The following is a 26500-nucleotide window of genomic DNA, read 5'->3' as shown; positions in this document are numbered from 1 at the left end:
TACAGGTGTTGTGCTTAGTTCGTGTGGAAAAGAGAGAGAGAGAGAGAGAGAGAGAGAGAGAGAGAGAGAGAGAGAGAGAGAGAGAGAGATAGAGACAGACAGACAGACAGACAGACAGAGAATAAAGGAAAGAGTAGCGTGATCAAGGAAGGAATTTAAGAAGAGAGAGAGAGAGAGAGAGAGAGAGAGAGAGACAGACAGACAGACAGACAGAGACAGAGACAGAGACAGACAGACAGAGACTGACAGACAGACAAACATACAGACAGAGAATTAAGGAAAGAGTGATCAAGGAAGGAATCGAAGAAGAAGAAGAAGAAGAAGAAGAGAGAGAGAGAGAGAGAGAGAGAGAGAGAGAGAGAGAGAGAGAGAGATCAGTTAGCCTATCAAGGAATCCAGAAAAGGCGATGAAAAAAAAATACATAAAATAATATTGAGAGGGAAGATTGTGGGAAAAATGGAAGAAGAGGAAAGGAGGGAGGAAAGTAAAGAGGAAGGTAGAGATAGGGGAGAAAGAGGTAAAGATAAGAGGTGATAAGGTGAGAATATTACGAAGGAGAAGGAAAACTGAGAATGGAGGGAGGGAATGGGTGAATTGATAAGAGGGAGGAAGGAAGGAGGGAAAGAGTGAAGGAAGGGGTAGAGATGGAAGGATTTACTAAGAAAGGAAGAGATAGCAATAGATAAGAAAGATAAAAAGATAAAGGTAAAGAATGTATAACTAAGAGGAAAGAGGAAGGAGATAACGGGAGGATTAACGAATGGAGGAAAGAAGAGAGGACTGGAGGAAAGATGGAGGGAAGGAGGATAGAAGAGAGGAAGGATATGGGAGGAACGGTAAAGAGAGAAGGAAAAATACAGAAGAAGGAAGAAAGAGAGCAGGAAAAGAAAGAGGAAGGAAGGTAAGAAAGAAAAAATGGAGGAAATGAGAAAGAGAGAGAGAGAGAGAGAGAGAGAGAGAGAGAGAGAGAGAGAGAGAGAGAGAGAGAGAGAGAGAGAGAGAGAGAGAGAGAGAGAGAGAGAGAGAGAGAGAGAGAGAGAGAGAGAGAGAGAGAGAGAGAGAGAGAGAGAGAGAGAGTTTGGTATACTAGAAAGGAAGAAGAAAGAACAGAATGGAAGAGAGGAAGGGGGGAGGAGAGGGAGTTGAGGGACAGGAGGCTGTGGAAGGGAAGGAAGGAAAGGAGGGAAGGAGGGAGGGAAAGAGAAGGACGGAAGGAAGGAGGGAGGGAAGGGGAGGGAAGGAGGGAGGGAAGAAGGGAGGGTAAATGATATAAATACCTTAGGGAGCCAAGGTTTTGTGTTGCCAAGGATACAAAGAAAATGTTAATGGGAACTGAAGACGAGGGGCCAGACAGGGAGAGATAAGGGAGGGAAAAGTGGGAGGAAAGGGAGAGATAGGGAGGGAAGAGTGGGAGGAAAGGGAGAAATAGGGAGGGAAGAGTGGGAGGAAAGGGAGAAATAGGGAGGGATAAGGGAGGGAAAAGTGGGAGGAAGGGGAGAGATATGGAGGGAAAAGTGGGAGGGAGGAGAGCGATAGGGAGGGAAAAGTGAAAGGGAGGAAAGAGATAAGGAGGGAAAAGTGGGAGGAAGGAGAGAGACAGGGGGGGATAAGGGAGGGAAAAGTGAGAGGAAGGAGAGAGATAGGGAGGGAAAGGTGAGAGGGTAGGAAAGAGGTAGAGAGGGAAAAATGGGAGGAAGGGGAGAGATAGGGAGGGAAAAGTGGGAGGAAGGAGAGAGACAGGGAGGGAAAAGTGGGAGGAAGGAGAGAGACAGGGAGGGAAAAGTGGGAGGAAGGAGAGAGATAAGGAGGGAAAAGTGGCAGGAAGGAGAGAAAGGGGGAGGGAAAAGTGGGAGGAAGGAGAGAGATAGGGAGGGAAAAGTGGAAGGACGTGATAGGGAGGGAAAAGTGGGAGGAAGGGGAGAGATAGGGAGAGATAAGGGAGGGAAAGTGGGAGGACGAAGAGACAGGGAGAGATGAAGGAGGGAAAATGGGAGGAAAGAGAGAGATATGGAGAGATAAGGAAGGGAAAATGGGAGGAAAAAGAGAGATACGGAGAGATAAGGGAGACAAAAGTGGGAGGAAGGAGAGAGAGACAGGGAGAGATAAGGGGAGATGAAAGAGAAAAAATGGGAGGAAGAGGAAAGATGAGGAGGAATAGGGGGAGGAATGTGAATAGGAAGAAAAGGAGGAAGGAGTGGAGGAGAGACAGGGAGAGATAAGAAGAATGGTCAAAGGAAGACAAGAATAGGGAAAAGGAAACTGATAGGGAGAGGAATGCTATAAAGGAAGGAAGAAAATGGAAAGAAACATGAGAGAGAGAGAGATATGGAGAGATGTGAAGAGGAATGATAGGTGGAAAGGAAGGAAGGATGGAAATGCGGGGGGGGGGAGAGAGAGAGAGAGAGAGAGAGAGAATGAAGGGAAAAGATAAGGAGAAAGTATTTTAAAGGAGAGAAAAAAAGAATGAACGGGAGGGAAAGGGGGAAAGATAAAAAGAAATATTAATAGGAGAGGAGCAGAGAAAGAAGTAAATAAAGGTAGATAGAAAGGATAAACAATAATAGATAAGACACAGAGAAAATGTTAATAAATGTTTGGAAAGGAAGAAGATAAGAGGAAAGGTATGTTAAGATGATGTAGGAAGGAAATGAAAGAAAGAGGAGAGGGAAATATGGAGGAGAATAGGAAGGGAGAAAAGTAAGCATGGAGGAATGGGAGAGGGAAGATGAAGAATACGAAGAGGAAGGAGAAAAGAGGAGGAAAGAATAATGTTGGTAAAAGAGTTGGAACAAAAGAGAGAGAGGAAAGAGAATGAAGAGAGAGGGGAAGGAGGCGATAAAAGAAAGAAGTGGAGAGAGAGAGAGAGAGAGAGAGAGAGAGAGAGAGAGAGAGAGAGAGAGAGAGAGAGAGAGAGAGAGAAATCCTGGTCTCACACATAAAAGATATTCCAACGAAGGCAAGGCAAAATGAAAATTCCAGAGTGAAGAAATAGACCGGAAACATGGCGACCCGAAGTGAAAAAATTACAAGCAAAAAAAAAAAAAATAATAAAGAAAAAGAATACTGACGAAATTCCAGGATCTAGAATTTAAAGAGAGAGAGAGAGAGAGAGAGAGAGAGAGAGAGAGAGAGAGAGAGAGAGAGACCGGTCTAGCAAAATTTAACCAACACAGAAACAAGAAAACAGAAAGGAGGAATGAGAAAAAAATAAGAAAAAGAGAGAATTACAGAGAAAAACACGAGACAAAGACAACAAACTAAAGCATACGGGAATGAAAATATAAAAAGACCAAACAAACGAAGATAACTCATTAATAAAACGGATGACAAGTTAACTGCAAAATTAAGTTCAATTAAAACAGAGAAAACGGAGGTAATATGGTGGTGTGCAAAGAGAGAAAAGAATAAAACACACACACACACACACACACACACACAGACACACACACAGACACACAGACACACACACACACACACACACACACACACACACACACACACACACACACACACACTCTCTCTCTCTCTCTCTCTCTCTCTCTCAATCATAGGAAGAAAAATAAATGAATCTTGGGCGACTCTTCTTCCACACTTGGGAGACGTCCTGTTGTGGTTAAGGCAGTTGAAGGATATCCTGTGAATGTTGCCAGAGATTTAGGATGGCCTATTACCCCCTAAATGAACAGGATCAGGAGTATTGTAGCCTAGCCTCGGGCCCCTACACTCTAGTGGGGGTGACCGAGTTTTTTTTTCTGGCTATTTTTCGATCCACCCGGCGAAATGGGATGGTATCATATTCGGTAATACGCCCTGTACCTTAAAGCTATATACAGGCTGTGTGTGTGTGTGTGTGTGTGTGTGTGTGTGTGTGTGTGTGTGTGTGTGTGTGTGTGTGTGTGTGTGTGTGTGTGTGTGTGTGTGTGTGTGTGTGTGTGTGTGTGTGTGTGTGTGTGTGCACGCGCGCTTTAATTCCTAGGATATTTGATGGCTTTGAATTTAACTTCCCAGGTGAGTTCGTCGGGTTCCTGAAAAGGTCTTCCATTATATGCAAATGTCCAACCGTGGTTTTTTACGGGGGTCAGCCCCGTAGCCAAATTTAAAAAAATTATCAAAAGGAAGATATGGCTTTGGTATCTTAATGTATGCTGTGTAATGGAATCTTATCCGTAATGTGATAATTTTGGAGAGTGACCCCCCCCAATAATTCTTGGGGGGCCAGCCCCCCTCCCAAAAATAAAAACGATCAGAAATGGGGGAACGTGAGCAGATGATTTTCAACGAGACCGTTCAAGTCAGTTCAGATGGTTGCTTGATAATGTCATCCACTATATAAAAATTTTCACCACTATTTTTACAGGGTCAGTCTCCCTCCAAAACTTATAAAGGATACAACACAGTGAAAGATGGGTTGATATGGCTTGGATATCTTAGTACATGCGCATGATGGACTCTCATCCGCAATGCGATATAAAACGATCAGTAGTTTGGGAGAAATCTGAGTGACATTTCCCAAGTGAGTTCCTTTGGTTACTGAGAAGGTTCCACTATATACAGTTTTCAAACCTGATTTTTAGGGAGGGGGGGGTCAGCCCTCCTCAGGAAATTAATAGTTCTAAGAATCTGTGAAAGTACTGCAAAGCTGGCTTTGATATCTTAATTCACGTCGTACAATGGACGCTCATCTGTAATGTGATATTTGGGGAGTGTGACCCACCCTGTGATTCTTGAGGGGTCAGTTCTCCTCCCAAAAATAAGGATCAGAAATATGGGAAAGCGAGCACATGGATTTAAGAGAAATCGGCTTGCGTATCGCAGGACTGGATAGGCAGTTTCCATGTTTTATCTGAATGCACAGAAAGAAACTGCACATCTACTTTATTATTATTATTATTATTATTATATAACTTTGCAAGAAAATATGTAGAGAAACAATCATGAAACACACACACACACACACACACACACACACACACACACACACACACACAAAACTGAAAATCTAAATATCAAAAAGATATTCGGAACAAATTTAGAGAAACAAATTTTGACGGGAGGGGATGACAAAAGGCAGAGAAACAATTGATATTCCGCAGCAGTTGGAGAGAGAGAGAGAGAGAGAGAGAGAGAGAGAGAGAGAGAGAGAGAGAGAGAGAGAGAGAGAGAGAGAGAGAGGCAAAAACTCTACCATGGTGGACCAATGTCTTTCTTATGTTTTTTTTTTTGTGGTGGTGATAGTGTTAGTGGTGGATGTGGTTGTGGTGATGTGGTGATAATGTGGTAGCTGTGGTATGTGTTGTGGAGGATGGTGGATTTGCGTTATGGCGGCGGTGGTGCTAATGTGGTGTAGGTGGTGGTGGTGGTTTGTGTGGCGGTGGTGGTGATGGTGATGTGGTGGAGACGGCTTGTGTTGCTGTTGTTGTCGTTAGTGGTGGTGGTGGTGGTTGTAATGGTGGTGGTGGTGATGATGGTGGTGATTTGTACTACTGTTACTGGTTTAGTTGTTTTTGTTGTTGTTGTTGTTGTTGTTGTTGTGGTGGTGGTGGTGGTGATGGTGGTTGTATAGCAGATGCAGCAGCTGTTGTAGATGTGATGTTTGTTGATTGGTAGTGATAGTTGTACGTTTGAGGTCGTAGTGATGTATGCTGTAGTGATGATTTCTCTAGTGGTGGTGATGTTGTAGTTGCTTTAATGGCCGTAATGGAAGGGGTGATGATTTGTGTTACAGTGGTAATGGTGAAGATTCGTAATGTAATGGTGGTGATGAACTGTATTGGTGATGGTAAAGGGGGTGATGATTTGTGTTGCAGTCGTGATGATAAAGGTTTGTGTTGTAGTGGTGGTGGTGATGATGAGTTGTATTGTGGTAGTGGTGATGATGAGCTGTAGTGGTGGTGATGTGTAACTTTCTTGGTGGCAGTAGTATATGTTGGAGTGGTGATGTATTTTGTGTTGCAGTGGTGATGATGATGATGATTTGTACTGTAGTGGTGGTGATGAGGAGTTGCAGTGGTAGTGGTGATGAGCTGTAGTGGTGGTGATGCTGTAATTTTCTTAATAGTGATGGTAAAGGTTGTACTGGAAATTGTGTTGTAGTGGTGATGATAATTTGTACTGTAGTAGTGGTGATGATGCTGTAGTTATTTTCTCAGTAGTGGTGTTATTTTAAAATGATGATGATTTGTGTGATGATGATGATTTGTGTTGTTGTGGTGATGGTTGTAGCGCTGCAGTTGTGGTGTGTGTGTGTATGCTTTGTTGGTGACTGTCCTTGTTGTGGTTTTGTTGCGGATGTAGTGATATTGTACTTTGTAATGGTGGTTGATTTATTATTATTATTATTATTATTATTTTTTGTGATTGGCCTGCACTCTCGTCGGGTGAGGCGGCTCCGTAACACCTCTTCCTTCGCGATTTATTTTTGAACATGGTGAGTTAATATTCTTTTCGTTTTTGTACGTTGTTTATGCGGAAAATGGAGATGTCTAAAGGATTTACTGAGAATAGGACAGTAAAGATGCAGTAAGCAAAATAAATCACTTAGGAAAAGGTGTTAGGGAGCTTCATTAACCGACGAGATAGACACTGGTATTCCTCCGTATATATTATAGAAATTGCATAGTAGAGCTGTCCTCCTACTCATGTCTGGCGTCTGCAAATTGGCCGCTACAATACAGTACATACACATACATCTAAATGATAAAGTCAAGCTGTGTATGTGTGCGACTGACTGTGCGTTTGTTCGTTTTTTCACGAAAATAGTAATAAATATCGTCAAAATTCTGTTTGCATTAGGTCAAAGGTCCTGGAATTGTCGGGAAAAAAAAAAATGGTGATTGCGCGGGACGCGACGGCGTGAAATTGTCGGTAGTCGCGGCATGCGAAAATGTCAATATGTGCGTTTTTTTTTTTTTTTCGTTTCTTTCAAGAGAAAGATAATAAATATCGACCTAATTCTTTTTGCGTTTGGTAGGGGGTAAGTACAGAGTGTGTCAAAAAATACCGAACAAAAATTTTGGCGATCGCGCACGACGCAACGGCGCGAAACTGTAGGAAGTCACAAGCAAAAATGTGCAAAAATATTTTCCATTGGTCAGAATCGGCCACTGTGGGCTCAATAACGGTATGGACACTAAGATAACGGTATTTGCAAACATTTTTTGAGGGAATGGCTATTACTTGGTCCCGTAAATTTCTGCAGGGAAGCACTAGTGCATACATACATAAAGAGAATACATACATAAGTTTGTAATAGGAGTGACGTATGCTGCAGGAGTGGTTCATGTAATACTTAGCATTAGACTAGAAACTACTGAGTATTTTTGTGGTGATATAAATGTACAGTAGTGTTTAGTGTTGTCGTTGGGAAGGTATGTTTCGGAGGAGTGTGTGTGTGTGTGTGTGTGTGTGTGTGTGTGTGTGTGTGTGTGTCTGTGCCTGGACTGGCGTGAGTAAAAACACAGTAAATTTTCTTCATAAGGGTTCCCATAAAATATCCTCCCTAGATATTAACTGAAAATTCTAAACCACGCAAACTTTACTGATCCAGATGGTGGTAATAAAGATACCGTTCCAGTCTAATGAGCTTGGAATAAATAGAGAGTTACAGTAAGTTATGTCTATTTACTCAGAATAAAGTAAGTCCCTTTTTTCATTCGAACTACCTCTATGGAATTTAAGTTACCGGGTACATAATGTTTTAGTAATGGTAATAGTCATAAAGCAATAATTGAAATAATAATAATAATAATAATAATAACAGTAACAGTACTAGTAATAATAATAATAATAATAATAATAATAATAATAATAATAACAATAATAATAATAATAATAATGATAATGATAATAATAGTAACAATAATAATAATAATAATAATAATAATAATAATAATAATAAAATAATAATGATAATGGTAATAATAGTAACAACATTAATAATAATAATAATAATAATAATAATAATAATAATAATAATAAAAATAATAATAATAATTATCATAATAATAATAATAATAATAATAATAATAATAATAACAACAACAACAACAACAATAGTAAAAATAACAAATGACCCCCCTCACTATTTAACGAATATTCCAAGGTAAATATTCTCGCCTTTAAGTAGCAAAAATTTCTTGTAAAAATTAATTATGAGAGTAAAGAAATTGATGGTCAGGGTGGTGAATCAAACCATATAGCATGTTGGTGAGATGACATGTTTTTGTTTTATTTCTATTGACCCCATAAAATAAAACTATACCTGGGAATTAGCTATTAAAATACAGTCAAGGAGTTCAGGGGCTTATCGAACCCTTGCACCTCAATTTTTTTATTTCTAAGTTGAATAAATTCGTCTGGAGGTTGCAAGGATAAAATGAAAGGTATTTCCTCTGGCTGAAAGGGTTGTATGTAATTTTTTATGTGACAGACGTGCCAAGGAGTAAAGTAAGTCCATCTGTCTGTCTGTCTGTCTGTCTGAATTTATGCATTTGTCCCTGTGCATGTCTTTTTTTTTTTTTTTTTTTTTTATTCGTAGCCTTAGATAACATAGTTAAAGTCTTCTTTTTAACAAACTCGAAAGCACCATGAGGTTGCTACTTTGTTTTACTTCTCATTGTACCATTTCGTTCTGCGCTCTCTCACTCTGGCTGGTTAAGCGTGCTGCTGTTCTGGAAGGAGTATCACGATATAGTCAAGCCAGGAAATACAGCACAGGCAAATTTTCTCTCTCTCTCTCGCTCTCTCTTATTATATGTATTTATAAATATATTTGTATACATACATATATATACATATAGATAAATAGATAGCTAGATAGATAGAGATAGATAGATTGATAGATAATATATATATATATATATATATATATATATATATATATATATATATATATATATATATATATACACACAGTATACACGGTATATATACATATGTGTTTGTGTGTGTTTCTGTTGCAGTGAATTTGTGTAACCAGTGATTTCATGAAATCCCTAGGGAATTCGTAAAGAAATTTAAATTAGGGTGGTTTAATTAAGGTAAATTAGGATGGTTTAATTAAGGTTAGGTCAATTTAGGTGAATATTTTCCTGAACAGTAGATACCAACCTGAACAGTGTTCCCCTACAGCAAATGAGGAGGAAGTCTACCTAATTTTGTCCTATCTAGGAGAGATTTCAGCGAGAATATAACATACTTTATTCAAGATTTTGTCAAATTTTACCGTAGTTTATATTTTCGGTTCGTTCGTCTCTGTTCTTTTAAAGTTGGGTCTTTGTTTCGGTTTAAGGACTCTCTGTTAGTTGATTTCCGTTCGTCGGTAGTTTACACATTTACCTGTCCTCGTTGCCAAACACGGTATATTGGGAGTGCATTACGTGCCTTCAAAACACGCACTGCCGAACATATGGGTCAGTCTGGCAGAACGGGTCGTAGGCTTCAGTCACCACCTTATTCAGCTGTGAGGGACCATAGTGTTCAGTGTGATGCTCGTCTTAAAGGTGAATTTTTTAAAATACTTGATAGCTGCTCTAGTGACAGTGTAAGAATCTTAGAGTCCTTGTGTATTAAATTGCACAAGCCCCAACTTAACAATACAATATCATCCTACCCCTTAAACATTGCTTAATTCTCGTATTAACCACTGTTGTATCTTTAAAGCACTGTGATATTTACATGTAAGTAATCTTAATAATTTTATCCTTTTAGACCACTTAAGGTGACATTAAGGAAGTGTCGAAATGTCTGGTAATAAACCTCATTACGTTCGTCATGACACTATGTTTACTTTACCAGTCTTGAAGAAGTGTTGAGGAGAGGATGTCAAACCTTAGTACTGTCTAATTCTGCCATTGAGCTATGTGAAATAAGGTGCAAGAGGAAAAAAATCTGGACGAACTTAAGATAAAAAAATCATAGTTGAATCTGGTAAATAAGAAAAAAAAAAAAATCTTCTTTCAGTTCATGGGCTTAACTCCTTTACAGTTTTTTTTTAGCTTCTTCTATTCACAAAAAGGACAATGACTCCCTTCAGAACTAATTAATACTGTACGAAGATAGAAATAGCAATGTGCAAGGGTATACTTCTCTGTCTGCCTCGTCTTCTCTCTCTCTCTCTCTCTCTCTCTCTCTCTCTCTCTCTCTCTGACAATAAATTCGACTTAAGTTTCTTCAGTGAACGACATCAGTATCTGTCCTCCCCTTACCCCCATCTCTCTCTCTCTCTCTCTCTCTCTCTCTCTCTCTCTCTCTCTCTCTCTCCATTACCTCCTCCCACTCTCTCTAATTCCGTGCATTAGATTACTCCTCACTCCCACTTTGTTTGTCTGTCTGGTATCCTTTCCTCCTGTCTATTTTCAGTGTATATTTCTGTCTTTTAGTATATTTTTCTGTCACTTTATTGCCAGTGTATATTTCTGTCTTTTAGTATATTTTTCTGTCACTTTATTGCCAGTGTATATTTCTGTCTTTTAGTATATTTTTCTGTCACTTTATTGCCAGTGTATATTTGTCATTTAGTATATTTTTCTGTCACTTTGGTGTCAGTTTTTGTTATCTGTCTGTCTGTCTCTGTAGATACTTTTTCCCCCCTTTCCCTTCAGTTCCCCTCAGACCACTATGTCAGTTTAATTAGTTCTCTCCTCCTACTGTGTCTGTTTCTTTCTCTGCATTTCTCCTATCGCGTGTAATTCTAGTTTTCACTGTATCAGTTTGTGTGTGTGTAATTTTTTTAATTTGTATTCTCAAAGCGAATGCATGTGTTGTTTTGTTCCCTGTGTGTGTGTGTGTGTGAACAAAATAATTCAATTAATTTTCATTCAGTGTTAACCAAACCTGTTGGGGGGACTAAAGGTCAGACTATCGTCGTCGTGTCGTTTATAAAGGCTCCAGCATACTTGCATACGTAAGCCTTGGTCACCTAAAGGCGGCTCTCCACGCTGCCCTATCTCTGGCAGCCTCCCTTTTCAGTCCCTTATCCCTGAGGTCACACTCTATGACCTCATTCCAGGTCTTTTTCAGTCCGCCTCTCGCAACCCTACCCTCGAGGTTCACACTTCTCACTCTCCGCACCCAACTGTCATCCTCCATCCTGTACATGCCCAAACCAGCTCAAACTACCCCTCCTCATCACAGCACCAACACACACAGTCCCATCCTTCCTCTCAATTCTTCAAGCGTAAACCTAGCCTCCCCTGGCCTCGCACTACACATCCGTCTAATCATTGTCATTTCTGTACACTACGTTTGAGCCTACGGATATCCTTTTCCTTTGCTGCCTACGTCTCACTACCTTACAGCTTTACGCTCCTAACACATGCTGCATACAAAGATCCCTTAGCACGGAGGGAGATCCCATTCAATGTAAGGAGAGGCAACAGCTCCAAACACTCCTTGCCCTAGCCCCACCTCCAACGCATAACATGTCCTCCAAGTAACAAACTCTTCCACATACTCAAGAGACTCACCAGCAAGATCAAGCCTTTCACGCCTGACAATCTCTACGTGCTCTCCCCGACACACCGCACACATGAAATCAGCATAGTGTATCGTTTGACTTATTGATTTCTTAGAAATATAAGTCAAAGGACAAGGTCATAAGGACAGAACAAGTTTTGACCAAGTGGGTTACAACACAGACTTTATCCGATTTTGACCAAATTTCACAGAAGGGCTGAGAAAGAAGCAAAAACGAAAGGAGTAATTTCTGTGAGCAATGAAAGGTCAGGTCCAAAAGGAAATGTCACTTTTCGACTCGTGTGTCCATGCGCACAATATGACTAAAAGTTATCATATTTGAACCAAACTTAGTGGATATGTTAAGGATCAGGCAACGGGTTCACCAATGAATTTACAGACGAATAGGTCGAGGGTAAAGGCCACATGGGAAGGTCAACAAAAAATTATCCGATTTAGACCAAGTTCTGCAGAAGCGTTCACGATAAGGCCAGGATCAAAAGATTTAATTTGGGGAATAATAAAAAAAATATAAAGGTCACGGAGGAAGGTCAATTATCAAGGACGCAGGGTAAAGTCAATTCAAGCAGTTCTGATGTACTCTAGACCAAACTTGGTGGAAGGGTTAAGAATCAGGCAAGAATGAAGTAGTTCGGCTCTGAGAGCAGTCGGTCTCAAGGTCACTGGGTAAAGTGCTATTGTTCGGCTCACCATCTGCTGAGCGTGTGTGTTTTATACCCAGCCTGCTCTCTCTCTCTCTCTCTCTCTCTCTCTCTGTTTGTCTGTCTGTTCGTGTGCCTCATTCCATTTTATGCTTCCCCCACTTTATGCTTCTGTCCTCTCCTTTCTCTATATTTTTCCCCCTCTCACATTGTTGGTTATTTTTTCCCATTAAACTCATAAAAGTCTTTGCCAAACACATTCACATTTTTACTTCATTTCCTCTTTTCCTTTTACCATTCCTCTTTATTTTCCCCTGAATATTATTGCCTTTCTTCTCATTTTTCTTCGTTCCTGTCACTTCACATCTGTCCATATGTTCTTTCCTCCCTCTTTTGTAGTCTTTTTGCCTTTTCCTCCGCACATCCATTCCTTACTTCTTTCTTCTGATTTTACCTTTTTTTAACTAATTTTCTTTGGTTTCCTCCCTCATTTATTACTCCTTCCTTTTCCACCTTTTCCTCCTTTTTTCCTTTCTTTACTTTCCTTCTCGTTTCGTCTATCCCTTCTTTATTTTCTGTACCTTCCCCTATCATTTCCTTCTTTTCATTCCCTTATTTTCCTCTTTATCCTTTGTTCTTCCTTTTCATGTCTCCCTTCTCTACTTCCTTTTTCTTCCTCTTTCATTCATTCATTTTTTTCCGTCTCCTCCATTCCTCCTTTCTTTCTTTTCCTTCGCCTTTAATTTCGTCTCTATATCTCCCTCTTTCAATTTTTTCTCTTTTCCTCTCCCTTTCAATGTTTTCTTTTTCCCTCTCCCTTTCACTTTTTTCTCTTTTTTCCTCCCTTTTAATTTTTTCTTTTTTTCCTCGCTTAGCCTACTCAATTTTTCCCTTTCTTCCTTCCCTTTCAAATTCTTCTCTTTTTTCCTCCCCCTTTCAATTTTTTCTTTTTTCCTCACCCACTCATTTCTTCTTTTCTTTTCCTCCCGTTTTATTTTTTTATTTCCCTCCCTTGCCAATTTTTCTCCATTTTCTTTTCTTCCCTCATTCAATTTCCCTGTTTATTTCTCTTCCATTCATAGCCTTTTCTTCCCCGTACATATCTTCTTTCTTTTAATTCTTCTTCCAATTCTTTCTTTCTCCCTTTCATTTCTTAATCATTTTCTTTATTTCTTTTCGTCCTTATCTTTCTTTTCCTTCCTCATTCACCTCGCTCTTCCTTCTTTTCTTTCCTTCTATAGTTTCATCCTTATTTTCATATTTCCTCCCATTTTCCCTTCTTCCTTCCTTTCTCCCATTTTCGTTCCTTCCTTCCTTTCTCCCATTTTCGTTCCTTCCTTCCTTTCTCCCATTTTCGTTCCTTCCTTCCTTTCTCCCATTTTCGTTTCCATCCTTTCTCCCATTCTTGTTTCTTCCTTCCTTTCTCCCATTTTCGTTCCTTCCTTCCTTTCTCCCATTTTCGTTCCTTCCTTCCTTTTTCCCATTTTCGTTTCCATCCTTTCTCCCATTTTCGTTTCCATCCTTTCTCCCATTCTTGTTTCTTCCTTCCTTTCTCCCATTTTCGTTTCTTCCTTCCTTTCTCCCATTTTCGTTTCTTCCTTCCTTTTTTCCATTTTCGCTTTCTTTTTTTATTTATTTGTCCCTCATTATTTCGCGACCTCCTTCCTTCTTTCCCATCTTCCTTATTTCATTTCTCTTTTTTCCTCAAAGTTCTCTCCTCCCAGTCTATCAAATTCACCATGCTCATTTCCCTCCCTCCCTTCCTCTCTTCCATCCTTAACCCATTCCCACCGAGGACGAGAGTTATCCTTCAAGCTTGCTATTACCAGATTACCTTATTTACCCTTGGAAATATTACTCTACTCTCTTCACCTTAACTTGGCCCAAATTTTCGTCTTTTAGTAGCTTATTTCACGAAGCTCAGTGACAGACGCAGGCAATACTACGGCTCTACCTACATCCATTCCATAGCACTTCTTCGTGACTAGCACCATATCCTAGGGTAAAGCTTCGGTTCTACAGCTCCACAGCATTTCTTCGTGACTAGCATTATTCTATGTTAATCCGTGGCTCTACATCCTTTCCATGGCAATTCGTGACTACCGTAACCAACATAATTTTGTGTTAATGTCCGGCTTTACATCTTTCCCATAGCGCTTCTTCGTGACTAGCGCCATAATCAAGTGTTAGTCCATTGCTACAATTCAGCATTCAAGAAGGAGAGATGGCAATTTTAGGCCAAGTTAGAGTAAAAGGAATATAGGCGAAGAGGGTTGATGAGAGCTTTATCTAACCTCACAAGTTCGAAAAAATCTCTCCCCTGAGCTGAATAAAATCGTCTGGCTATAATAAATAATAAAATAAATAAAATCATCTGGAGAAAGTAAAAATATAATATTAAAAGGTCAGGTCCGTTGAAGACTGTTCTGTATTCTCCTCGGTTAAGGAAGCTCCCTAACACCTTTTCCTATGCGATTTATTTTGTTTATTGCACCTTACTGTCCTATTCTGTGTTACAAAAGTCTTCCTAATCTCGCGATATTCTGCATAAATAACGTACAGAAGGATATTTGCCAGTCACATCCAAGAATAAGTCGCTAAGGAAGAGGTGCTAGGGAGCCTCCTTACCCTACGAGACTGCGGGGCATGAACCTTTACGGCAAGAAGGGTTTTCAACAGCTGAATAAAATCGTCTGAAGTCCTTTTGCTTTAACTTGGCCAAAAATAGCCATCTCTGCACCTTGATGAATTTTAGCAATATATTAGCACTTGGATTTGAGGCTAGTCACGAAGAAGTACTATGTAAAAAATTCAGTGATGAAACTATCTTATTCTGCCACTGAGGTACGCAAAATAAATCGCAATAAAATGAAAATCTAGACCACGTTAACCCATTGGCGCCCAGCGTCCCCAGTAATGGACGGAACAGGGAATTTCAAATTTTCATAAAGAATGGGACCCCGGGTAGGGACCTATGAGTTTCGCGACTATAAGTCGACAGGCGGGAGGAGGTACGTTTAGTGCCCTTCCAGCAAAATCCCACGCACAGGAACTCTGGCCACTGATGGGTTAAGATGAAAAGAGCACTGTGTGAGAATGTAGTACATAATTCCATTTTGTGTTTTTGCTTAAGTCATATACACAGTTTCACTCTAGCGACAGGGAAATTTACAGAGTTGATTTTAATCACGTGGGTTTAGTTAGAAAAAAAATGCGGAGTTGGTTGTATGTCCCTAAAAGCGCAGAACATGTTATTCCAACTCTTTAGCGGAGATATAACTGCTCGATCCCATTCCAGTGGCTTGGAATAACTGGAAGAGAATACTTGTGTTGTCCCCAGCACGTACTGGGTGACAGTCTACGGTATTTTCTAAATTATACCCGCGCTTGCGAAAATGATCGGGGTGTGTGTGTGTGTGTGTGTGTGTGTGTGTGTGTGTGTGTGTGTGTGTGTGTGTGTGTGTGTGTGTGTGTGTGTGTGTGTGTGTGAGTGTGAGTGTGCAGGTCTGTTTGTCTGTGTGAACAAACTCAATGGAACAATTTTAATTCGATTTAAACCAAACTTGGTGGATGGGTTGAGAGACAACAATGAGTAAAACTGTTTTTTTTTAAACAATGGGAAAAAAAATTTTAACACAAGGTTAGTTTTGATCTGGTATGAACCAAAGGTGGTGGAAGGTTTCAGTGTGAGGCAAGAATGAAGTAATTCGATTCTGAAGGTATTGTGTCGAAGGCAAGGTCACACGACAAAGTAAAAATAAAAATCTATACATTAGTCGATGGGCGAGGGTGCTTCACTTTCAGTGTTCTTCATTATTTAATAAATTTACTTCACCATATCCTTTCCTTCCCATGAGTAGGGGGGGAGGGGGAATGGGGAATTTGGTCAGGATGATATTGTGATTATACGGGTGTGGATGTAAAACTATGCCCATTAAGGAAAGTACACAAACACAAGAGAAAAATGGGACCCAGTATTCAAAATAAATCTGTAAGGAAGAGGTATTAGAAATCCTCCTAGGCCCACAAGAAAAATATCCTTATAGACTCCCTGGCACCTTCTACTGAACCTTTATTTTCAGCATATGGTTTTCTGACATCCTCTTTTACTCCTCTCTTGCAAACGATGTCCAGATTATGAAGGTGAAAATAACATACATGAGAATAAAGTGTAAAAAGCAAAATAAATCGTTTGGGAAAAGGTTCTACAAAGCTCAGTACATGCATAAAGTATATAGTCTTTAAGAATTATGCTCATACTTGGAAATGCTGGGCAAGATGGAAGTGATGGTTGTTATGAAAGGTGACACTCGGTGTGATACGAATGTGAATGGGAAAGAATTGAAGCAGTGATGGAGTTTAAGTACCTAGATGCAGTAATGGAAGAGAGAGAAAAAGTGCACGTGTAAAGGAAGTGCAAATCATATTGGTATAGGGAAGGAAAGTGGTCGGTGCTATGAAGGCCTTGATACTAAACAAAGATCAGTGTGTGGAGGCCGCAGTAGGAGTGCATAAAGGTGTGCTATACCCTTTAAACTCTAACTTGGCCTACAATTGCAGTCTCTTCGTCTTGAATACTGAATTTTAACAAAGGATCCAGGATCAAATCCCGGCTAAGGCAGTGAACAGCGAAACGATATGAATTTCGATAAAGCAGGCTTTACTGATCTACCGTAAGCCCAGCTGACATGTAAAAACACCCCCGTTAATACCGATACACCAGTCCTAAATAAGACAGCCCTAGAATGTATTCGATATGGATGGTGAGTGTTAGCGCCGAAGTGGTGACGTGTGGAGTTGAAATACGTAGGAAAACTACTGGGCTACAAAGAACAGACTGCAAAGCCTACGCCTAGATTTTGGACACAAAATATACGATGCTAGTCACGAAGAAGTGGTCTTTTTCCACCACTGACCTGCGTTATACAAGCTGCAAAAGGACGCAAATCTGGACCAAGTTTAGAGTAAAAGCAGTATAGTATCCATATCAACATTATGGATGTGGCATGAGAACGAAAATTCAGCTGTAAGAGCATTGGCGAATGGGATAATTAAGGAATATAGTAGGAGTACAAAAAGTGGACAGAATAAGAAACAATGATTCGCTAAGGAAGTAGAGAGATCTGTTAATCTTTGTTAATAGGGTAGAGGAGAGTGGACTTAGATGGTACGGTTATATGGAAGGAGGGAACGCAAAGAGGGTGGTGGATGGTGTATGTGAGTTTGAAAGTGAGAGGAGGTGTGGTACGGTACGTCAAGGAGGTGGATGGTAGTGGTGAATGAATGTGTACGTAACCGAAGCAAAAAAAAAAAAAAATGGTGAAGCTGGGAAACTGACAGACGGAGTTGTCAAAATTATGTACGGAACACATGACATGGAACTGTGTGTGTGTGTGTGTGTGTGTGTGTGTGTGTGTGTGTGTGTGTGTGTGTGTGTGTGTGTGTGTGTTACTTGAGTCAGCAGACTGATTGTAGGGCACGTAATATGAAGGCCATGTAACAAGAAAACAATACTTTAAAATCCATTCTGCTGCGTAGGTCTGTTAGGATGTGCAAGAATACCCGGGGCTTTATGAATGAATGTCTGATCCATTTCATAAGGTATGTAAATAATTTTTCTCTATTTTTTCATTCCCAGTTTTCTATATTCTACCTCACACATTCCTAGGCGGGAAGAAAGATGATGATGATGATGATGATGATGATGATGATGATGATGATGATGCATTTGCGTTTTCTGTGGCATTGTACAACCTTATTCTTATGATGAGAGGAAGCAACAGCAGAAACCAAAATTTCTGCCACCCTGCTAGAGTTCAATTTATAATGGTATTCTTATCTTGACTACCATGACATGTAGAGGTGTATGGTATGTAGGAGGACTGCTGGGCCTTGATAGCAGGCTGTGAAGCCTATGCCCTGAGTCGTACACACACACACACACACACACAAAAATCTACCTATTTACACCTTCCCTTCCCCTCTTCCCAAAGTAGCGAGCCCACGAAGACTGAGTGACCGAAAGGAAGCAGAGAGAGAGAGAGAGAGAGAGAGAGAGAGAGAGAGAGAGAGAGAGAATTCGTTCCACTCGAGAACTTCCATTTCCTACTACATGCATACCCTTTTATTTACAGTACGTTAGAAAGGACCTCCAACAGTGAAGAGGCCAATGGAAATTATAGTTAACCTCTCCTGCCCAAAGCCTTGCTCCTATGCCGAGTAAAAATTGTCCGGAGATAACAGGCGGAAACTAGAAAATAAATCAAAAGAAATGGCGTTAACAGAATCCTTCGAAATTTGCAAAACGACGTGGAACACTTACCAAAAAGTTAGTCCAAAGTTTTCAGTCTATAAAAACATCGAATATTTTGGCGAATACACTTATAAATTCCAAAGTCACTTGGGTAACGAGCACTATGAACATTTTGCCTTTTCTGTGGTCTTCTCACTTGCCAAAATTTCACAGGTCCATGACAAAGGGGGCGTGGTGGAGGGCCGTGAATGGCGAGAGCAGCATCACCCTCCTCCTACCGCTGCCGAGAGCACACTGAGGCTGGAGGAGGCAAAGCGGACCTCCTTTAGGGTGCCAGCGGTTCTGTGCTCTGAGTTTGATATTCTTTGGTTCTCTATATTCACTCCTGTATTTTCTCTTCTGCTGATTTTTCCTTTGCTCCGTCGTCTTTCTTGTATTTTTTCTCCAGTTTTTCTCGTTTTTCTTATCCTTTCTTCTTCGTCTTTGTTTTTCACCTCTCTTCTCTTTTTATCTCGTTCCTCCCTTATTTTTTCCTTTCTCTGTTGCCTTGTCTTCGTTCATGTGTTCACTTCTCTTTTGTTTCCTCTGTGTGTGTGTGTGTGTGTGTGTGTGTGTTCTCATCTTTCATTTTTCTCTATTGTCACACACACACACACACACACACACACACACACACTCACACACACACACACACACACACACACACACACACACACACACACACACACACACACACACACACCTCAACACACACACACACACACACACACACACACACACACACACACACCTCAACACACACACACACACACACACACACACACACACACACACACACACACACACACACACACACACACACACACACACACACACACACACACACACGCTTTTATTGTCAAACGTATTCTCACTCTCTTACACACTCGTCTCCCACACACTTCCTTAACCCTCGCCCTTGCTCTCACTCACATTCTAAATTTCACCCTTGCTCTCACACTCACATCCACGTTCATTCTATCACGCTCACTCTCACTCTCCCCCTTTCCAGAATCATTCAATTATCCATGAATTTAATCTCATCCAATTCTTTGTATTCTCCCCTTTAGTAATTTTTTTTGTTTTTCCTCCATCCCTTTATCTCCCTCTCTTCCTCTCCTCACGCCTCTCTCTCCCCTTCCTCTTTTTATTTCATGTCTCATTTATTCCATTTTATTGTCCCTCATTGTTCCCTTTAATCCTTTCAGCCAGAGCACGTCGTTTGTATTTTGGTAAGAGTATCTCGCGACTGTTTTACTTCTCTTTAGTCATTCCGTAATCTAGGAAAAACGGGTGTAGAAGGTTTGCTGAGTCGAAAAACCATCGAAGCAGTTTGAACCAATAACATCTAAACCAGCTATCCTTCCGTAAATATGAAAATAGTTTATATATTATGGGTTTGGAATTAATACTGTAACTAGTTAAATTACATCAGCAGGTAACAAGTCAATAATAAGCGGTTTACACATGAATCAAAACCGAACTTTGACCCACATTGAACAGAAAACTCTCCGTTAGCTCGAAGCAAAGAGCCTAGAACGAACTAAGAGACACTAACACCGATTTTCGTTGGGAAAGGAGGCTCTCAAGCACCAATTCCTTAACAATTTATTTTCCAAAATACCCAGTAACATCCTCTTTTTTTCATCTTATATTTTTTTTAATGTCGACATAGCTTACATGAATAATACACAAGAATATAGTAAGGAAGCAGTGTCAGAAAAGATTTGGTATGGAATAGGTGTTAGTGACCTTCCTAATCGCACCAGAATATCGGCCAAAGTATGAAGTGAATAGTGCCTAACAGACCGCGGAACTCACAGCAGTGCGAAGTGAATATACCAAAAACCGAGCTCATTTTATAACATCAGAACTGATAGCCTATGAGTTAAATCATATCTCTGGAAAATTATACCATCAAGATTGGCTTTAGATAATCATAACGACGACATACCAGCCCGATTTCAGAGGCTCGCTGTCCATTGGTAAGTAAACTAGGAATATACGAGTATATCTCTAGCCAGTAGTTAGGATATACAGGGCTATTTTTTGGATGATGTTACCCTGTATGATAACCACTAAACATCCATAAAGTATTTAACGTGATTCTGCCATACTAATTACAAAAATACTTGATAACAGTGTGAAACAGTAAAAAATGAATAGATAAGAGATAAAGAGTAATATACAGTAAATCTGTCTTATTTTCTATCTATCTATCTCTTCCCAGACGCCTCAATCCCGTTCGGGGTGGCCACAAACAAATCGCCTCCACGTCGCCCTGTCCTCCGCCATTTCACTGCCCTGCTCCCAATTCACACCCTCCTTTCTCATATACCTCTCTACCCCATCCCTCCATCTCATCCTCGGCCTCCCCCTCCCTCTCCCCCTTCCACCTCACTCACATACACTCTCTTCGTCAGTCTTTCACCCTCCATCCTCTCCACATGGCCAAACCACCTCAGTGTGTTCCTCCTAACTCTTCCTATCACATCCACATCCACACCACAACGCTCCTTTATATCCTCATTTGTCAGCCTATCTCTCCATGTGACTCCACAGGCTCCTCTTAAATAACTCATTTCCACTGCTCTCACTCTTGACTTGTGTCCTTCCAACAACGTCCAAGCTTCACTTCCATACGTTAGAGCTGGTATCACAATACTGTCATGCAGTAACTTTTTCACTTCCATGCTCACTTCCCTGCTTCTTATCACTGCTTTTAAAGAACCAGCAACCTTTCTTCTCTGCTGTACCCTTTCAAGCACTTCATCCTCCAAACCTCCATCCTTACTCATCACTCTACCCAAGTACTTAAACGTACTCACATTTTCCAATTCTTTCCTTCTGTGGAGGGTAACCACAAGGAGGTAATGCATACTTCAGAAAACATACTGAAAAAATACAGTGAGTTATCGATTGTGTATATTTGTTTGGGATTACTGGCTCACTGTAGATGCTTTAGACTAGGTGTTCATAAGTAGTGCCTTAGTACCCCAAGGGGGTATTAAAGTGGATTCTTGGGGGTATCCAGAAAGGCATCTTGAAAAAAAAAAAAAACAGATTCATGTATGTGAGACTGGGTTCTCTAAGCTGGTTCTGATAAAAACAACGATACAGTGTTTTTATAGGAAAATGAAAGTTAAAGAAGTAATGATATTAGCGATGGGATATCAGGCTGACTTGAAGTTGAACCTGGAGGCATCGGGACTGAAACAGTTTAAGAACCACTGCCTTGGACCATTAATTTACTGGGTTTGTGGATTTAGTCACTTGAAGAGAGCCTAGGGAATAGCCACGAAATTTACCACACACCTGAACGTCTTTCCTGAGCTGACAAAATCGTCTGGAGTTAGCAGGCGCAAAAGATTAAATTAAGCCGAGAAGTTAGAGGTTTTCCTTCCTATAAAATTTCCTTTGTCTTAAACCTTTGTTTATAATGACATTCACTATTCTTACTTTCCTCATTTCTTTGCATGGTCTCTCTCTCTCTCTCTCTCTCTCTCTCCCTAATAGGTGCCATTCCATTTTCCTATTGGACTATTTATTTCCATTCCACCTCTCCAAACCTGCTCTCTCCCTCCCCTCCTTTTCTCTTTCTAAAAGAAAAGAGTTTTGTGTGTGTGTGTGTGTGTGTGTGTGTGTGTGTGTGTGTGTGTGTGTGTGTGTGTGTGTGTGTGTGTGTGTGTGTGTGTGTGTGTGTGTGTCAAGCTCCGAGGAAAAAAATAAAATTCGAGAAAAAGTGAGAAAATTTTAAGCAATGACATATAAATCATGAGGAAATGGGAAAACGTAATGTGATCAGAAAGTATAATGAATAAATAGGAAAGGAAAGGGAACAGGAAAAGGAGAGGAAGGTTTGGGAAAAATATATTGGAAAATGTGAAAGGGAAAACGAAAAAGCACAATAAGAAAAATAAGAAGGGAAGGAAAGGCAGAAAACTGAGAGTATGAAAGAGAATGAGGAGGGACAATAAAGTGGAGCGAAAGGGAGATCAAATAAAAACAATGGGGAAACTGAGGGAGAAAGAGAAGAGGAAAAAGAGGGAGAAAGAGGAGGAGAAAGAGAGGGGGAAAGAGGAAGAGAAAGGGAGGGAGAAAAAGAGGTTTATGGATAGAGGAAATAAAATCTGTGAGATTAAAAGGGAGTGCAAATAAAAAGAAGATATTAAATTCATGGAAAATTGAATAATTCTGGAAGGGGAGAGAGAGAGAGAGAGAGAGAGAATATGAGTGTGAAAGTGAGTCCCGGTGTACGAGTAAGTGAAAAGGAAGGTGTGTGTGTGTGTGTGTGTGTGTGTGTGTGTGTGTGTGTGTGTGTGTATGAGTATGTATGTATGTATGTATGTGTGTGTGTGTGTGTGTGTGTGTGTGTGTGTGTGTGTGTGTGTGTGTGTATATGTGTGTATGTGAGTAACGGTGTACGAATGAGTGAAAAGGAAGGTGTGTGTGTGTGTGTGTGTGTGTGTGTGTGTGTGTGTGTGTGTGAACTGAAAACATTAGAAGCCAAGCCATCTGTAAGCCCCGCCCCCCCAAAAAATGCAGTGTGATTATAAAATATATATCAGTCACACACGTCAAATTACTGAAAGCCCAGAAATGCCTGAAAACTCCACTATCAGGACGGAGATTAAGCCTTTCAGTACCGTAAGAGGTTATTTATTTTTTCTTTGCTTTTACCAGTATTTTTTCCAGTTTGATTCTCTCTCTCTCTCTCCACACACACACACACACACACACACACACACACACACACACACACGCTCGCTCGCCCACCTCAAGGAAGAGTTGACTAGCGCACAAGACCTAAATGATGAAGTCAATCTGTGCGTCTGTGTCTGTCTGTACGTTTATTCGTTCCTCTCATGAGAAGGGTAATAGATATTGACCTAATTATTTTGCATTAGGTTGAGCGAAGTCCATGGAGTGTAAGAAAAATACCACCCCCTCAAAAAATGGCGATCGCAATCACAGCTACGGCGCAAGAATGTTAGAAATCGTGACATGCGAAAATATGGGAAGATAATTTTTTCGACTTTTTAGTTAGAATTTGTCAGTGTGGGCTGAATAACAGTATAGAATCAAAGATATCAATATTTCGCAACCATATTGTGATGGAAAGGCTATTAATCTCGCAAATTTTTGTTGGCAGACATTAGTATCTAAATTAGAGGAAGTACAGAACACAGTATCTTGCCAGAGAGAGGGGCAGACAGGGTGGTAAAGAAATGGAAGTCAGGGTGGGGGGATAGAAGACTTGAATAGAATACTGTGGAATACTTCAGTAATTTTTAATTCACGTGTTTACTTTTCGAGCCTTCGAGCCTAAGCAGACAGAATGACCTTCATAACTTAGTTTCGCCTCTTCCTCTATTTTGATACAGCAACAACAGACGATTTTAGCCAGCTGAGAGTGAGTCATAGGAGTCTGAAAGGGTACAGAATATCGCCAGACAGGAGGGGAAGAGAGGGTGGCGAAGTAATGAAAAGAGGGAGGCAGGAAGTAATCGGATTGTGTCCCCACTTCCTCGTTCTTCAGGCCTTACACAGCACACAGGGTAGTACATATATTGCTCTCTCCAGCCTTGCGTGCTGCTGGGACGGCTCAGTCTGTTTTTGTGGGGAGCGATGACGTTTTGGATGCCCCATATGACGTTACTAATCAACGCTGCATAATCGACATAAAAAAAAAGAGAGAGAGAGAAAAATATCAACTTGTAAAGGGCGATGGGAAATAGAAAATGATGCAAGGCAGACCAGGTACCTGAGCAATCACCGCAACACACGAAAATAAAAACAAAATAGTAAAAAGTTTAAGGGAGACTGTCAGGGAGGTGGGCGGGTAGGGAGGGTGGCGAATGAAGAACAAACGCCCAAAATAAGAACAGAGTGAGGCAGCCTGAAAAAATGAGATGAAAAATGATGAGGAAGTGGCAGAGAACTGAGGGGGAAGGGACGCAAGAGACACAAGGAGAGAGGGAGGAGGCAAAAAGCAAGAGTGTGAGAGTGCAAGAGTGACTAAACCAGCAGGAAGTTTAGAAGACCAGGAATAGTTTCTTACTTATCCACGTAACGCAAATATTTTAACCCTGAAGCGTAAATGACAAGGAGAGCACATAAAAACTTAATCTTTAGTTCATCATCTCTCACGGATCGAGAGCGGATGTCATGTTCAGGGATTAAGGTTACGTGGAAAGGTCAAAGGCCCCTATCACAGGGCAACGTCAACTCATATAGCTTTAAACTGATATGAACCAAACTTGGTGGGAGGGCTGAAGGTCAGACAAGAATGATGAAGTTCAGTTCTGTAATCACTCAAAGGTAAAGGTCACGGGGCAAGCCAAACTTCTATCTGTATATTTATGAACAAAGTAACTCAAGCAAATCTGACCTGATATGGATCAAACTTGGTTAATGAGTTGAGGATTACCCATGAGATTGACGTACTATTTTTTAGAACAATATGTCAAAGGTCAAGGTCACATGGCACAGTCAAATGAAACAGTTATTATCCAATGTAAGCTGAATTTTCTGGAAGGGTTTAGGGTAAATCTAGGAAAAAGATATTTAATTTTGAAAACACTCAGTCAAAGGTCAAGGTCTCAGGAAAGGTCACAGGGAAGGTCACAGGAAAGATAAAAGGTTTAGATCACTTGACAAAGTCGCCAACTAGTTCTGATCTTATTTAAGCCAGACTTGATGCAAAGGTTGAAGGTTAAAAAAAAAAAAAAAAAAAAAAGTAATTAGATTTTGAGATGGAGGGATGGGGTGGAGAGGTATATGAGGAAGGGGGGTGTGAGTTGGGAGCAGGGCAGTGAAATGGCGGGGGACAGAGCGACTTGGAGGCGATTTGTTTGTGGCCACCCCAAACGGGATTGAGACGTCTGGCAATAGATAGATAGATAGATAGATTTTGAGGGTAATATGTACTGTAGAAGGTCGAGGAAGAAGAGTAGAGTTGAATATTCGGCCCGTAGACCAGTTCGTGGGCGCGGGTGTTGCACTGTCTGATGGGTCCTTCTTCGCAGTTTACTTTTATTACGCTAGTTAAGTTTATTCACTTTAAGGGGGGGGGGATATTCATAAAAACGGTCCTGTGAATTTTGGTGGATTTTTGTTTTCTCCATTTCACTGCTTTATTCTCTGGACACTGACTAGCAAGTTCATTCCAGCTGTTCAGTAACCCACCTACAACACGCCAAAAGAGGACTAACCTGATGCAGTTCTCAGTCACGACCTTTGTTGGGATTCGCTTGGGAAATCACATTCGGAATTAGGATCGAACTCACATATTCTCGGACAACAGACTGATTTATCTATCCACTTGACCACTACCACCTGTTCTGTGCTATTCTTCGTCCCAGCTGCTTATATGAAATCGTACCCGTTTTCAAGGTTCACTGATAAAAAAGACACTCGAAAGATTGTGGACATTGCTACTAAGTTAGAAAGAAGGAAGGGGACAGGGGAAAGATTAACTGGTGAGGAAGCGAATATCAGGAGAAGAAAAAAGTGTCAGAGATTAACCCTGTCCCTGCGATTGCCACACTTAAATCTGGCACCTAGTCTCCTTAAGTAAGAAAGCTCCCTAACACCTTTTCCCATGCGATTTATTTTCATAATTACACCTTACTCTCCTATTCTATGTTACCTGTAAGTAATTCCTTTCAACATCGCTATATTCTGCATAAATAGCGTACAAAAGGATGTTAACCTGTCACATCCAAAAATAAATCGCTAAGGAAGATGTGCCAAGGATCCTCTTCAACAGACCTGGGTGATTTTGTACAAGGGAGAGAAATTATGGCAGTCAAGAGCCCGTATTCTCGTAGGTTAAGGAGGCTCCCTAGCACCTCTTCCTTGGCGATTTATTTTTGGATACGGCTGGGTAATATCCTATTGTACGTTATTTATGCAGACTATGGCGATGTTAGAAAGATTGATAAAACAGAAAACGAGAGCAAGGTGTAATAAGCAATATAAAAAGCTTAGGATTTATACAACACGGAATAAGTGAGTAACGAACAAAATAAATCGGTGAGGAAAAAGTGTTAGGGAGCTTCCTTAACCAGTGGGAATAAGGACAAAGGA

Source organism: Coenobita brevimanus, chromosome 66 (genome assembly GCF_032717465.1).
Source record: "Coenobita brevimanus isolate Jiangsu-jjx chromosome 66, ASM3271746v2, whole genome shotgun sequence".
Taxonomy (NCBI): Eukaryota; Metazoa; Arthropoda; class Malacostraca; order Decapoda; family Coenobitidae; genus Coenobita; species Coenobita brevimanus.
Note: the sequence above shows the minus strand (reverse complement) of the source record.